Source organism: Typopeltis vanoorti, chromosome 22, assembly GCF_054136105.1.
Source record: "Typopeltis vanoorti isolate ZY-2024b chromosome 22, IOZ_Tvanoo_1.0, whole genome shotgun sequence".
Taxonomy (NCBI): domain Eukaryota; kingdom Metazoa; phylum Arthropoda; class Arachnida; order Uropygi; family Thelyphonidae; genus Typopeltis; species Typopeltis vanoorti.
This window is the reverse complement of record NC_143570.1, coordinates 80,946,102-80,962,731: the sequence shown is the minus strand read 5'-3', so window position 1 is coordinate 80,962,731 and position 16,630 is coordinate 80,946,102. Positions and strand designations below refer to the sequence as shown.

At 35.4% G+C, this 16,630-nt stretch overlaps 1 protein-coding gene across 2 annotated transcripts in view; it reads right to left on the bottom strand.

Moving 5' to 3' along the window:
- Positions 1-16,630, bottom strand: part of IA-2 (tyrosine phosphatase IA-2) — a 392,148-nt gene that overhangs the window by 375,137 nt on the left and 381 nt on the right. The window lies entirely within an intron of this gene.

Below are 16,630 nucleotides of genomic sequence, written 5' to 3'. Positions count from 1 at the left end.
TGCTTGACAAATATACGATCCGCTGTTTTAAGTGCATGTAAAAATCTTGCTTTGGACATTACCTTGATGTCTCACCAAGCAAACAATTGTTTGCTTTTCTTTTTTTGGTGCTCTGTCAAGCAATCCACAAACTATAGGTCTAAAAAAAATATTAGAAAAGTATGGAATAAACACCTCACTATTAGTATCCTTAATTACTCATGAAGTACATAAAGAAAATCTCACTCAACGTGCGACAGATAGCACAAGCAAATAATTATTGTGTAGACCTTTTTATCTGTGCAACATAAGTTAGAAAATGTGTATACAATGTATCACTGCAGGCAAAAAAAAAAAAAAAAAAAACGTAATGAGAAAACCCAGCATGTTCTTCGAGACACGTAATCTCATATTTTCAACTTTTATGTTCCATATACGAATACAAAAATGTAAATCACCTCGAAAGAGAAATACGAGTGCACATTCCAACTCAGACAACTAGAAATAGATTTGAAAGAGATATGCGGATCTCAGGACGAGTTAAGTGATTAATAAATTATTATATCCCTCGATAAACTGAAAGGATTTTGTTTGTAACATATTTCGAGATTTCCAATACATTCACCGTTTTGCCTCCTGTAACTTGGAACAGACGACAATCATGCTGGAGATTGTTTTTGTCATTTGGAAACTTACTGAGGTGGCTTTGACTTCTATTAGTGGTTTCTTCGACGTCAAATATCGCTCGTTATTGGGTTTCTGGCTGTTTCATCATTAGTGTCCGTACTGTCATTTGCTGCTGACAAGGAAACTCAGTTCATCCATTAGAAGTTAACGGTGTGTGGGAAGAAAATCCTTGCTGGGATGATGTTGATGCTCTGAAGAGAAATCCAAGAATTTTATTTTCTTGGATTCTCATTGTATGAGTGGGTGCACTAAAAGAAAAAGAAAACAAAAAAGAAGCAAACAAAGGAATTCACGTATTTCCAATAGCTTCAAGTCTCAGTATAATTATTAAAAGTTATTTGAAAGGTAACTTGAATTCTTTAATTTAGTCCGATGTAAATTTCTTTTAGTTGTTCACCCACAGTTGGCTTACCAAATAAACTAAATTTTTTATTATATTTATTTTTACAGATAAAAATGCCAGTTTATATAACTTATGTATATATAATCGAGTCTCACTACATCAGATAAAGAAAAAGCACAGAAAACAAAGGAATAGTTTGTTATATCGAATATTCTTTAGCAAACTATTCTGTCTGCTTATGGAGTTTTGATCAGAACCTGTCGGATGAGGAACGGAGACGCAACCCACTCTAATAACCAGACCGGTAAAAGGAATTTTTGAAAGTAATCATATTTGCTTCATTTAGTAGCTGTGAAATTAAACACGCAGCCGTAACACACACTTCTGTAATAAGAGTATCCCCCCTCTCCTCCCCCCGGTGCACTTCTTATAAAATCCCAAGCCAAGGTCGAACGAAACATGTTAAGATCTATTCTTTTTTCTTTTTTTTTTTTTTTTTTGTTATGGGGGAGGGGTATTCTTGCTTTCTTCGTTCATAGGCACTATCTTAAGAAGTACAACTGTGCGCTGTTAGTTGGAAAGGCCCAAATTCGAATGCCGTGTGGAATTTGGTGAAATATTTATGATTTCACCAAATTTGGTGAAATATTTATGATTTCACCAGAGGAACCTTTATCTGGTCTTTTTCGACTAAAGGTAAGTCGAAAAAGACCAGATAAAGGTTCCTCACGTCATGGACGGGAATCGAACCCAGTCTTTCGGGTCAAAGGGTTTCGTCCATACCGACTGAACTACAGAGGCTCACGTGTAATTGTAGTTTATAATTATAGACGTAATACCACACTAGCCTCATAATCTTAACAGCTTTGGAGCATTTTTAAAATCACTGTTCCATTTTGATAAAGAGATTGTATACTAAGAGTAATTTCCTAGTCGATAACCCCCCCCCCCCTCCTTAACGGTTTATCACACCTCCTCCTAGTTTTTCAAGCATGTCCACTCTAATTTACGATTTACTACGGCCTGAATCGTAGAGTTTTGACCGAAAAAAAAGTGTCCAACGGTTCAGAAAACAGAAAGGGTACTAAAGTGGTCCCACTCAATCATAAAGGTGTGTGTGTGTTAACAATTTTTTTGGAAAATCAAGCTCGAAGTGAATTTAACCTTTAAACCTGCGTTTGAGGATCGTTTGACGGTCAATTATTATTATTACTACTATCATTATAGATACGATATAACAGTCTATTCAAACACATCAAACAGCCACCTAACAAAATTAGAAATATTACATAGGAGAATTGTGTCAACAGTGGTTTGGAACCTTATACGCAATACCAATATCCGACCAGCATGTGGCGATATACAGAATCCTGAGCATTAAAAACCGGAAACACTACATAACATTAATAAGGAATTACTTCAACATCACCTATCGAAACAACAGAGACACATATCGCACAACACGACCTACTACAACTATACATCCCTACACCCTTCAACAACTCATACGGTTCTTTTGTGAGATCGCATCAGATATCCACGCAACTCAACAACCTACCAAGAAATTTAAAAACACAGAACTACAGAACATTAAAACACGAACTCTGGAAAATATACCAACAAAGTTAAGATACCATTAACACTAATATACACATCACCAGCATCCAATGCCTACATCCCATACATAAACAGTAGCAACAACATAAATAGTGAAGGCTAATCCCACTCTCTTCATAAAAGCTAACCCAAGCTTCGAAGTAGGTGGGATTAACACGCCTTACTCATCTACACGTAATCCTCATAAGCAAAGACTGCAGATTATGTAACAAAACAGTCAGTAAGGTTTATTTATTTATTCATATGGCATGAATAACAAAATCTGTATGACGATAAATAAAATGCTATTACAGTTTAAAAATATATATATATTCTCCTCTGAATAGTGGAACTTTCTTTTATCCAAAATATGATTTGGATTCTCCTTCCGTGAACCCCCAAGAGGCAAAAATAGATTATTTTGAAATGACAACAGATATTGAAACTGGAGTTCTGTGGCTTGTCTTGCACTGATCAGGTAACTACACGAAGGTAAAACTTCTACTGAAAATAATACAGTCAAGGGAGAAATGATTGATTCACCTTAAGTTAGTACATACCCCTTCATGCAGATAATCATTTACAGGTTATACCTAAAGGACAAAAGTCGATGTTAATCTATAAATAAAGGCTATACAGAGAAAAGAAGAAGGAAATAAAAGTAAAAGATTACAAAAGGAAAAAAGCAGCATCGGAAACAAAATAGGGAAACAAATTGTGATACTAATGAAATAGGTGAGTGGTCTCTTAGGGCTGGAATTGTAGATTTAATACCGAATAAATACAAATAAAAACACGAGATGCATCGTGATAGACATTATTACTTGCTTAGTGCCATCACCTGTTGTTTTACTACTTGAAGAACGGACGCCAAAATGACCATTACGCACAGTTGAGGGAGCAATTAGCCATGCTGGCTAAACAGAACCCAGCAGAAAACAGGTAGACGTGCTAATTATAAAATATTCTCCAAGCAACAATCTTAAAGTAAATGAAAATCTCGTCTTTGTTTTAAAGAAACTGGATAGCCAACTTATTTATTTCTGTAACAAAGTGGGCGTTATCTGATATTTTCAAGGTATGCTTCAATACAACACTTGGATGTACTTTTACATCCAAGCTGTAATGACCTTCATTCACCAAGGGTTTAAATGTTATGTGTATTGACGTTCACTTTAGTCCTCAAATCATTTTAGTAAACAGTTTAATTCAACGCAGAAATTGCTTGAATATTGGTACTTGCAATGTAAGAGGATTGAATAAATGTGGGAAATGGGCTAATATGATGAGAGAGAGATGGAATATTAGTATAGTAGGAATAAGTGAAACTTTTTGGAAAGGATCATCAGATTTTTAAGTCGAAACTTCCAACAAATAGCAAGATATATAAAATATATACGTCAGGTGGTGAAATATCAAGAAGAGGCGTAGCATTTATTGTAGAGAAGAAAACTAATAAAAACATTATCCATATAATCAAAAAATCAGATAGAGTAATGGCAATTCTAGTGAAATCTAAACCTAGAGATATGCTGATCATGTATGATGAAGTAGAATGGTGTATAAAAGGAAGTCGGAGGCAAGAAAGATCGAGTTATTTGAGCTATGGGTGACTGGAACGCAAACGTTGGATCAGGGAGAACATCTACACACGTGGGTCCATTTGGACTAGGAATTCGGAATGAGAGAGGACAAAAGCTGATTCATTTCTGTAACAAGCACAATCTCATCATAACTAACACTTATTTTGAGCAAAAACCAACAGAAAGCTACACATGGGAAAGTCCGGATGGAAGATACAAAAATCAATTAGACTATATCGTAGTCAGTAAACGCTACTTCAATTGAATACGGAACTCAAAGGTGATGTCAAGTGCTGACTGTGGATCTGATCATAGACTGGTTTTAATGAAGATGAATATTCACCTGAAAACAATAAAATTTAAAAGAAGTCAACCCCGAAAATGGGATCTGCAAATGGTACAAAATCCGATTATAAAATCAACATTTAATGAAAATATTTCAGAGCTGCTGTCTGCACAGTTGCAAAACGAAAATGAACCCTCTAAATGGAATAGACTACAAGCAGCTATCATAACACATGGGAAACATCTGCTAAAAACCACATCAATAAAACCATGGATAACTCAAGAGGTAATCAACCTTATTGATGAAAGAAGAACATGGAAAAGAGGAGCAAATGAAGAAGAAAGGTTAAGATATAAAACTTTGGATTAAAGAATCAAACAGTTATGTAAACGATTAAGCACTGAGATAGAAGAATTACAAAATAGGAACAAAACCAGAGAAGCATTCCTGAAAGTGAAAGAACTTAATGGGAAAGCAAAACGTACACAGTCTAATAACATCAGGGAAAAAGATGGAAACATTCTCATTGATAAGAAAAAGATAAATGAAAGATGGGTGTAGTACTTATCAGATCCCTGTGATGATGATAATGGTAACATGTTACATGATTAACGACACCTTAAGTTAAAGGTAACAACAGATACCACTCTACCCACAAGAAAGGAGGTAGAACACGCAATCAAGACTCTTCCTAATAATAAATCCCCTGGGTGTGATAATATTTCAGATGAGCTGCTGAAAGCTTTGACTGGCAATAATAACTATTTAGTGGAATCCATTCAGGACATCTATTAAACAATACAATTACCTGAAGTTTTTACAACAACATCTGTCTGCTTACCAATTCCAAAGAAACAATGTACAAACTTGTGAGGATTACAGAACTGTAAGCCTAATATCCCATGCATCTAAAATTATTTTAACCTTCGTTAACAAACAAATTGAAAGAGCCTTAAGCGGGTGAATTGAGTGAACAACGGAAAGGCTTCAGAAGAGGAATGGGAACCATTAATGCTATCCTGGAACTAAAAATACTAATAGAAAGATCACTTGAAAGAAATGGGAACATTTACATATGCTACATAGACTTTCAGAAGGATTTTGACCGGGTAAAACATAATAAAATGTTCAATGTATTAGATAAATTAGACATAGAAGATCATGTACTTAAGGTTATAAAAATGATTTACACCAAACAGAAAATGCAGCTGTTTAACTCTGAGACTTCTGAAGTGAAAATAAAAAGGAGTTAGACAAGGTTGTATCCTTTCACCAAATCTATTTAATATCTATAGTGAGACAGTGATTAAAACGATTGAAAAACAAAAAATAGGAATTAGTATCAATAGTGTAAAATACAACAATCACAGATATGCTGATGATACCATTCTAATAGCAGAAAACAGAAATAAATTAATCAAATTACTGCAGCTACTAATTGAAGAAGGTAAAGAATTTGGATTAGATATTAATGCAAAAAAAAAAAAATTCAAATTTATGAAAATCTCAAAAGAAAGCAGATCCGAGCCAGAAATATTCATAAACAATATGAAAATTGAACATACAACAGAAAATTCTGGGAAAATGATCAAGAGGCAAAAAACGAAGGACATGGTTGAAGATATAAGATCATGGACAGTATCACATGGCTATGCAGAAACAAAAAGGAAAGCCACCAACAGAGAGAAATGGAAGGACGTGGTGCTGCACCCTCGCACTGAGGAAGCTGCATGAAGAAGAAAAAGAATAAAACAGTTTAATGTGATCCTGGCGCTTTATTTTTGAAATTCCGGGTGCTTATATAGCCACGCAGCTCTATTTAAAAAGGAAGCGATGAACTAACAAAACATCGGACTAATAGTGTGATTATTAAAATGTATAATCAAAGAGGAATTAATTTCTATATATGAGACAATCGAGATATTTTCTGTGTGTTTGCTGATAGCTGAAAATAAACCTTTTTTCTTCATGCGTTAACTTGGGCCTTCTTCTTGAAGACTTACATATTTTGTTACGAACGATTATACATAGTATTTTACTCTATCCGAGATATGCAAAGTACTGTTTTTCATGTTTATCTATACTTAAGTTTTTCTCAAAAAAAAAAAATATATGGTGATTATGGATTGATCGAAGAAAATTTGTACAGAGTGCAAACAACCAAAGACCCACTGCAACCTGTACTGTACCACTAGCCGGTGGGGGCGGTATCTTGGTATGTAGAGTGTTCTTACGGGCATCGCTAGGTCCTTCCATACCCTTGAACACACATTGACTGCTAATCGGACGATTTATTACCCAACATGTTCACAGTGTCATCCCACTGTGACCACTTCGAGAAATCCCACAAGAAAGATGTCTTTATGAGGCTCGCATTTGAAGCATGGTTCAAAGAACATATGCAAGCATTCCTTGTGCTCCTCTTGCCGCCTAATTCTCCTGATCTGAATCCCATCGAACATTTATGGAATCATGTGGAACGAAGCGTTCGACGCGAGTATCTAGCTCTGTCGCCGACTTCCTGGACGTTATTCTGTCTAGTTGATTCAGAATATCCCAGGATATCTTCCGAAATATAATGGAGTCAATGTCAAGACGAGTAAAAATAATTATCTCGGCCAAAGGAGGCCGAACACGATACTAAGCAGGGGTCATCATGTTTTGGCTCATGAGTGTACACTTCTGTATGCATATATGGTACCGCTTTCTGACAACACAGCTGTAAGATAGCGATTGCTACAGCGAAGAAGAGTTTTGCCTAGTCTCTGATGAGAACCAAGAGTTCGAAACAGGCCAGTGGAACCTTTATCAAAAGAAGCGCTATAAAAGGGAAACATATTCAGTTTGGTCCGAGCACGTGCCTTTTAAATAGTGCAATACTAAGGCAACTCCAATGCAGAAGGTTGTATTTTTACAAGTTCTCGGGTAAGTTTAATCTTCTTCTTCTCTGGCTGCCTGCGCTTCCTCTCCCCTTGCACATCCATCTGCATGACCTTTCTTTCCACATACTCTTCCTCCCTCCTTATCACATAACCAAACCATCTCAACCTTGCCTCCTGTATCTTTGCTCCTAAGTTCGCAACTTTCACTGTTCCCCTGACATAGTCATTTCTCAGATGATCCTTTCTGGTCACACCCCACATCCGCCTAAGCATTCTCATCTCCGCTACTTCCATCCTGCTGATGTTATTTTTCCTGAAGGCCGCAGTTTCCATGGCATACGTCATAGCTGGTCTCGCTACTGTCCTATAGATTTTGCCTTTTAGATTGATCGGCACCCTCTTATCGCATAGCACTCCAGCCATCTCTCTCCAGTTCCTCCATCCAACTACCTTCTCAGCCTCACCATCCGCTTTCATTGTTGAACCTAACTATCTAAAGTCACTGACCTTCCTGATAACATCTCCTTCCAGCTCCAGATCCGTCTCCTGGCTGCCATCCACTTTGCAACACATATACTCTGTCTTACTTCTGCTGTCTCATACCTCTCCCTTCCAGTACTATCCAGTTTAGCTGCCACTTCTTCTCTCGACTCTGCACACAGCACGATGTCATCTGCATACAACATAGTTCGAACCCTTGTCTTCACATTTCTGTACATCTCCTGCACCAACCTGACATATTTCTCCGGCACCTTCTTCTCTCTGATCAGTTTAATGATGGATTTATATCATGTATAATACTCCACAAAAATAAATAAATGTGATGTCACTTAAGTGAGATCGAGATTTTTAATCATGCATGACAACTAAATCCATATTATGACAGTCTGCTTTGTCACTCGGACGACAAAGTAGTGTCAAGTGTATTCTCAGGCTGATTTGTCTGTTTTACCAGAAGAATAATCAGAGTTTCAAAGAAAAAAAAATTCTCCTGTCCGAAAATGTCTAATCCTCGGTAAAAAATCTGACAAATGTTCTTTGGATTCTTATCTGGATTCAAACTGGCTATTGCAACAAAACGAGGGTTAACAAAGTAATATATTCAAGCAATATTTCAGATCGTTTTGTATTGTATGTGTCCACATGCGTTGGTTATCTCTGTTACGCAATAAAAAAAGCCGTGCGACGTCAATACGAAGCGCCCTCTATAATTGGCATTGTAAGCAAAAGACAACTAAATCCCATCATATATTACCCAAAAGTCGGATTAAACAAAATGGTTTAGGGATTGGAACAATCATCTTATTTTCCCCTCTAATGTTATTGAGGTTGTTTCGCTCTAGTTTATCTGATACTGATGCTATTATCCACGAGCGATTGCGATCTGTGTACATTCTATATTCTTGACAATCTTTCCTGCAGAATAATAGCAAAGATTTAACGATGTCATTCAATGCTGTTCTGTCCTCTTGTAACGTATACAATGAATTTAATTTCTCAATAAGAATCTCAAATTCTCTCGGATTACATACGTTTAACGGTAATGAGCGAATGCAGGCTCTCTGAGCAACTCTACAGCCTTGAAGTACGATATGAAATAGAAACTAAAAATAGGTTCCATTTCAATTTATTGAAAATGAAAGCCATTTAAATCTAGCTTCCAAAATAACATTTTAATTGATTACTCCTGTATCTTATGTCGGGATTCAGAAATATCCTCTACGATTCTTTCATATGTTTTTTGATGATAAAGAAACAAGCTACAGAAATATAACTGCTGATATATTTTATTTCCATGTTTTTGATTTCATTTTTCTTGCAAATCAAAAGTTAGACGATATTTATACTAGCGAATGTAAGTCATAAGGTCGTTGATATCCTGTTCTTTAGTACACTTCTACGCACGTCACTCACGTGCTAGATACGCCTTTGCATTAGTTCGAGAAATACCACCTGGGATTGATATTCGGAATTCATTGAACGATAACAAACGCTGCACATTTGAGATTGGCAATTAATACCCGTTAGAAGGAGGTTTGCAGGGCTAGAGAGGGGAGGGGAATTAACGGTGCTAGTAACTGTCACTTGATACCCATTTATGTCCAGTGCTGCTCAAACAGGGAAAAATATCGAATATTCCAATCCTGTAAACAGAAGCCAACCAATCTTCATCAACTGGAACCCCGACATTTTGTCGTTATAGGGATGAGAATAAAGCTATCAATTCATAGTAAATAATCTTTGAGTGAGCATCAGTTTGATTTATGCAAATCAAACTAAAACCAACTCGATCGTTTTGAAGTAGAATAATTAGAAATTGGTATGCACTATATTAAAAAAGAGAAAGCATGTATTGCTTCTTAAAAAATAATTTGTTTCAGAATAAAATATTTCTCATAACACGTTTAGAAAATTAGCTAAAAAGTGAACATAATTACCAGCTGCACTCCAATCATTTCAAATATTGTTTTCTACATTTTCTATTAAAACGAACGTATTCTTTCACTCTGTCTTTTCCTTTTTACATAGATAACATATTTTATTACCGAGCTGTCAAATCATCTTATTTTAATATTAATAGCATCCCATCACACATCTTAAAAAGAAACGACTTTCTATGAAGTAAGCACAAAATTCGATTAACCATCAAGTAATTATTATAATTACGTTTATTTATTATGAAGATTTCTAAAGGGAATAATTCTTGCTATGCTGCAAGCAACTTTAAAAGTTTTTGAATATCACATGATGACTTTTTGCCTTTCATAAATTAATATGAGCGAGAAGCAGGTTGAAATATTTTTTTAACTAAGCGTGAAACCACAGAATGGATGACGCTTCGGGTCTTAGCGAGGAACTTCAGAAAATTTAAAATTATGTTAATAATTCAAATTGCAAATCGCACCTACTTTCGAATTCGTTGAGAACACGTGATAAAAAAAACAGTTATTCGTTTAGGAATGAACGAGCAAAAAATGAGTAAATTGTCATCAATTGTGTATAAAAGGTGCTCGTTCACATACTGATTTTCTTTCCCCTTTTAAACGAAGTCATTTCTCCATTTTTACCATTCTATTCAACTCTTTTCTGAGATTCAATTGTGATGTCGGCGAAGCTTCTACTCCGTCAAAACACAAGCAAATCGAATTTAATAACGAAATCAGTGAATGAAAGTTCTGTTTGTGTAAGGAACAATTACATAAAATTGTAAGAAATGATAAAGGCGTCTTCTTCCATTGAATACGATTTTAAGAACGTAAAAGACTCGTTATTATAAAAGGAACGGAATTCATTTTAAAATGTTTCATTCAGAATTAAGATATCTGAATAGCTGCGTGAAATTATTCTTCCAAACTAAAAGAGTGCAAGGAAAAGATTAAATGCAAACATCAAGTTAGAAATTGCTATTTTGAGATGCTAAAAACAAATAGGAATACAAGATGATACGCAGATTTTATGGTGTGTAAACTATTTTTAATAAATAATTTAGAAATCATTAACCACCCGCAACGTCTTTAGCTGATATTTGTTTTAGAAGACGATATTTGCGGTGTTTGTTTTCACTCAAAAGCAGTGGCGGCTCGTGGCTTGAAATCGTGGGGGTGCTGCAACTTTCGAAATATACATACACACTGTAAGTACAGAGCATACGTGTTTGGATAAAATATCAAAATTATGGTAAAAATTTAAACATGAAAAAATATTGTTTATTATCGATAAAATTATACAGTGGTATAATTCAAAATTACTTAGAAATAAAATCCATTATCATAACCCCAATAATGTTCTAAAATAAAAACTATAACAAATGTTATGTCTTTAATTGTAATGGCCAAATATTTAAAGAGACGGAGTAAACACGATAAGCAGTACGAACACTCTACTACTGGTGCAAACTGCATATAAACAACAGTGGAACTGCGCGACGGACAGTGCCGCATTACGCTAATAGCTGGCATCTCGCTATGACGTGCATATGCTTGCGCGCGTAGAAATATGACACAGTGCTGCTAGCATCCTTCGCCCTCCTAAGTGCTACAAGATGGATTTTTATTATTTTTTATATAAAATAAGAGGATTGTATAGGATTGTTGATGATAAAATTAAATATTACAAGCAAATATAAATAAATTAATAAATATATTTATATATCGGGGAAAATTGGGGGTGCTGTAGTTCCATGCACGAGCCGCCCCTGCTCAGAACGAAAATAGGTCTTTGTAGACTATTGGAAGTATGATCCGAAGATGCCAAGTAATGTTGTTGCCGATATAAAAAGTAGGATTATTACAACGGTTTTAATGATTTTTGAGTCTGCTGCACATACGTATACATGAATCTGACCCAACTAGTACTTCACTGTTTTAAAAAGTAAAAAATTATAAACAAATAAGCGAGAAAATAAAGGATAAGGAGAGGATAAGCCGAGTGAATATACACATGCTGAGAAGATACGCTAGTGGTGACATTTGTGGTACTTCAATCGGTATTGCCACAGTGATGACAGGTCAGTATATGGTCCAGCGGATGTTCGTTTCTTTTCCTAACATTGAGTTAGTCTTCTCAAACTGTGACTGTGAGGTTAATTTTCCTCCAGGTGCTCAGGTTTATCCCTTAATAATACAAAACCAAACTTGAACGTAGTTTCGTTTTAGTTCTATGTATAAATATGAATTTGGGTATTTTGTGGAGTTCATACCTAGATGGACATACGTTTCCTTGTGAAAGACAGGTAATGATCATTTCTCAGATTTTCCGAATAATTTGTATATATTCGGAAAACACGGAAATAATACATTTAGGATTCCGAAGAATGTGCTCTAGCTAATCTGTGTGTGAGCAGCTTCAGAAACAAATGTGTTTCGCTATATGTTATTTCTGATAACGCTTTAGAAATAAAAAAAAAATAAAGTCTAGTTAAAGCAGACAAAAAAATAACATAAACGGAATAAACACGTGGTGATGGGGGGGGGGGGAGCACGATGAAGACCAATTTAAAAACGCTCAAACTGTGCTTGGGCAGCAAGCCAAATGTTAAAAGAACATCTCTATCTATTTTATTAAAGTTTCTCTTTTGTTTTGAAGTTACAGAATATATCGATATAAACTATATGATTCTAAACAGAATGTTCTAGCTAATCTGCGATTATAGAATGTTTTAATAAATGATTGTTATTTATCATAATTATATATATGATATTATAGAATTTTTTTTATTTTCAGAAATAACTAGAGTTTTATTTATTTCTATCATTTCGAAATTATCTTGCAACTTGATTTGTCATCAGAAACATCGTAGAAGAACAAAACGTCACATAACCAGCACATGACAAATGTCTCGTGTCACTATGCAACAAAATTAGCTTGTTTTGCGTTGAGAAAACATAATCGACTACCCCTGGACTTAGAAAAAAAATACCAAGAGAAGTTTCACCATCAAAGGATGAATTTAAGACCAAGTAAAAATACTTGCCAACTGAGTGCCAAAGAGATCTTTCCAACCGTAAATGAGATTATGCTGAAGGCTATCGAGAAGTTGACACTCGCAAAATAAGTTTTGATATTTGACCACAACCTACTTGTTAAAACAATTTCGGATTACGGTGTCTCAAGATAGTGTCGATGATTAAACTGTAACGAAACAACACACACAGGCATTTGTTCGAATATGCCCTCTTTCGACAAAGAAAACTGGCAAACAAACGTCTGTTGGTTTGCCAGTTTTCTTTTAGTGATTTTTTAAAAGATTCCTTGCTACTTAGACACCTTCTTGGCACGGTTGGAAGACTTCCTAAGGAGGATGATTTTCAAGCTTTTACAAGTAAAACAAATGGAGTAATGAACACACATCTTTTTTCTGCCCATAGATAGCTTAATTGATTGTTGAAATATTCGTGATGCTAGTGGCTCGTTCTGTTACATTGGTGATACATTCATATAGCAGTCAAAGTTCCACGGCAGCTAACAGAAATGTTAAATTTCACTTCATGTGGAGTAGAAAAGTGGAATAAAAACATGTCAACTAAGATTTAAGCTTATGTAAAAGGAAGGAAATCAAACAGAAAACCTAAATCAGTTTCATTACATTCTTTGATCTACAAATTAAATCAAAACATGCTAACAATCTCTTCTTTTGGTTCAAAATCAGTCTGACTTTTGTATTGATATGGACGGATTTTTCATGGGATAAGAAAGTAAAAAAAAATGCTCTTGGAGAATTTTTCTAGACCAATGTTTTTCGCTAGAAAAACTTGAAGAATTTCTGGAGGTAAAGTCTGACAATCTTCTTCCACTAGGAATAAACAAATTAAAAAAAAATCAGATGTTTGTGGATCGCTATAACTTTTGTCTTCAGATTAAAAACAATCTCATGAAGTGAGTGAAATATACTGGCCGAATATTCTTGAATCCAAAAGTACTCGTACTGAGTACTCCATTTGGCTTGGCTCGAAACAATCTCGTCACAAAAATGTTGTTCTTGAAGTTGTTGATTTGTAATAGAAAAGAAATATAGATTATTACAATGATCATTTCAATAATGTTCGATGCTAATCAATGAAAAAAACGTACGAAATATATAATTACTTTTAAACGTCGGCTACTGGAAACAACTCATTCTCGTTCAGGTGGAGTTATCCCGTATTATCTTATACCAAGTGATCCTGGAGCTTTTTCTTGGTTCTGTTTCATTCTTTAGTTACAGATCTTCGCGGCAGAAGATGACAGCATGTCGTATCAGAATCTAAACACAAAGTATCCCATACATTGAAATATTTTTGTGATTTGGTTAGGGCTTCAGAAATCAGTAATTGTAGATTATAATTTACCTTTACTGATTTCTGATTACCGATAAGATATTCAGGAGGGTTAGAGTCATCACAGTTGCTTTTTCATGCCAATGGACAACATTCACGCCTTCAAGTAATTGCTTTAAAGACAAAATTTAAGCTCTCATTTGTAAATAATGTGATGTTTTAATCTCTCCGTCCCTTAAACCCCACAGAGAACATGCTTATCACCTCTTCATCAATATCGGATCCGTGAAAACTATTGTCACCGATTGGTCTCATTATTTGAAAAGCATGTTGTCAAGATGTGATTTTGAGATCAAAGTCAATCCTATTGGCTCTCAAAATAAAAATATGTTGAAAGATAAATGACCTTGAAAGGACACTAAACGATGAAGAGAAAGTAGCGGGAATACTTTCTAAAGTGCTAAAAGCTTACCAAGCAATGAGATCTTAGCAGCGCTTAACTACATTTTTCTACTCCCATTTAGACTTCTCTCCCACGAGCTCTTGGGCGCACTCAGTGGCGAAAGGTTCCATCAGGACAAATCAAATATGGCTACCAGTAGCAGAATGAATGTGGAATGTGGTTTGCTGAAAAATTATTGATGGACCTTTTTTCTATTTAAGCGGTTTTAATTAAAATTAAAAAAAAACGAGAATAGAAAATTACAAGTAAATATCTAGAAGTATCGTGTATTCATTGCCACAATTCTAAGTTTATAAAAAACTAGTTACAGCGAACAAATTAACTAATACGATACGCGAAGAATACCAGCAGACTCTTCTCTAGTGGTTAAAATACATTTGAAAGAAATAGTTCAAGCACGAACTGCCTGTCTGTATATATTCTTTATATATATTTTTTATTCACAGAGAGAGAGAGAGAAATGATGTTAGGCTCAGCCGATAGTCAAGCGGCACATTTAGCGACGCTTTTTTCTTTACTTTTTCTAGCGCCAGTGTGTTGAAGAAACACAAACACTCCATTTCCAACTCGTAATCAAATACATGCCATCCATATTTACAATAACTTGAACAATTCAAACGGAAACGCGTCCAATACTAACTTAACAACATTTCCATATTCACCGACGATATTGGCCGTTCGTAGTCGTCGAGGTGAATTCTAAATTCGATCCTTTCCACGTCTACGAATAGTTAATGTTGACGGCGTTCATAAAACTCAATTCTTTCTTCTATACCCCCCCCCCAAACTTCTCCTTAACTTGTTTTCTTTGGAACAATTTTAAAAGTTTCATCCTCGTTAGCATTTCTTTTCTTATTTTTATCCTCACCCGACAGCTATTATTCACTTCTTTTTTTTTTTTGTTCCTTATCCATCTTCGATTCGCTCATCATCTGCTGCACCCGCCATTTCGACCCTGCTCAACTTCATTAAGAAAGGTTATTTCCACCGAAGACGCATTTATCGATACGAATCGACACCTACACAATCGCCGTGTGTCTCTCTCCTAGCAGAAGGCACCGAAATAACTAAGTTAATTTTTTTCTCCCACTACATAAGACAAATTACTTAATTTATCTAAAACGTTTCTTAAATCTCACTGTAGAATTATTTTTTTTTTTTTACAATTTCACTCGAAATTTGAAGCTTCTAACAATAAAATATTATTTATTGTACATACTGCAGCGCGCGCGCACAGACATGCACAGTCTCTGTTCCGAATCAATACAAGACATGAATGAAGCAGATTTCTCACAGTACAGTTAGTCCACTAGCTGTGTCTAATCTTACTGGACAGTTCCAAAATGAACTACAAGAAAAGGAGAAACGCCACACGCCTACACACTTATTAAAGATGAACTAAACAATCAGGAGGACAACACTGAAATTAATAATAATAAAAAAATATTCTAAAAGTGATTCAAATGATCTGCAGGAAACGGAAGTTAGAGGAATATCCGAAACAGTACAGACTTGCGCAAATTGAATCGCCTGGGTTGAGATTAATTCATTGAAAAACGTGATAAAAGTTAGCGTACGAAATAAGACCACCATATGTTATTTTTTTTATTTCGTCGTATAACAAATGTGAAATAGTTGAAATGAAGCGATAATTGCTGATGTAAAGAAGTTAACTGATTAGCACGTTAACACTGTCTTTAGGGGAGTTGCCGTCAACGAGGCAGAGGTTCGTTATTAACGCAAGCAGGGCTGTGGTCAAAGTTTCACCGCGACTTATCTAAACAAGAAGCAGATCACGTGATATCTAACAAACATTGTATACCCCACGTTCTACTGTACTCTAGTTTCATGCTGCTAAATCGTTACATAAAGAGACTGTTACACGACAAGTGATAACACAGAAGACCAGCATGCGGCATCATGACATAAGCTCTGTCGCTACAGTTGTCAGAGTAAACAGATGTTGCCATACGAACACGTATCCGCTGTTCAAACCGCCGGTTATCACTGTAAAATGGAGATAAGACGTCCCCTTGTTCCCGGCGACCAAATACAA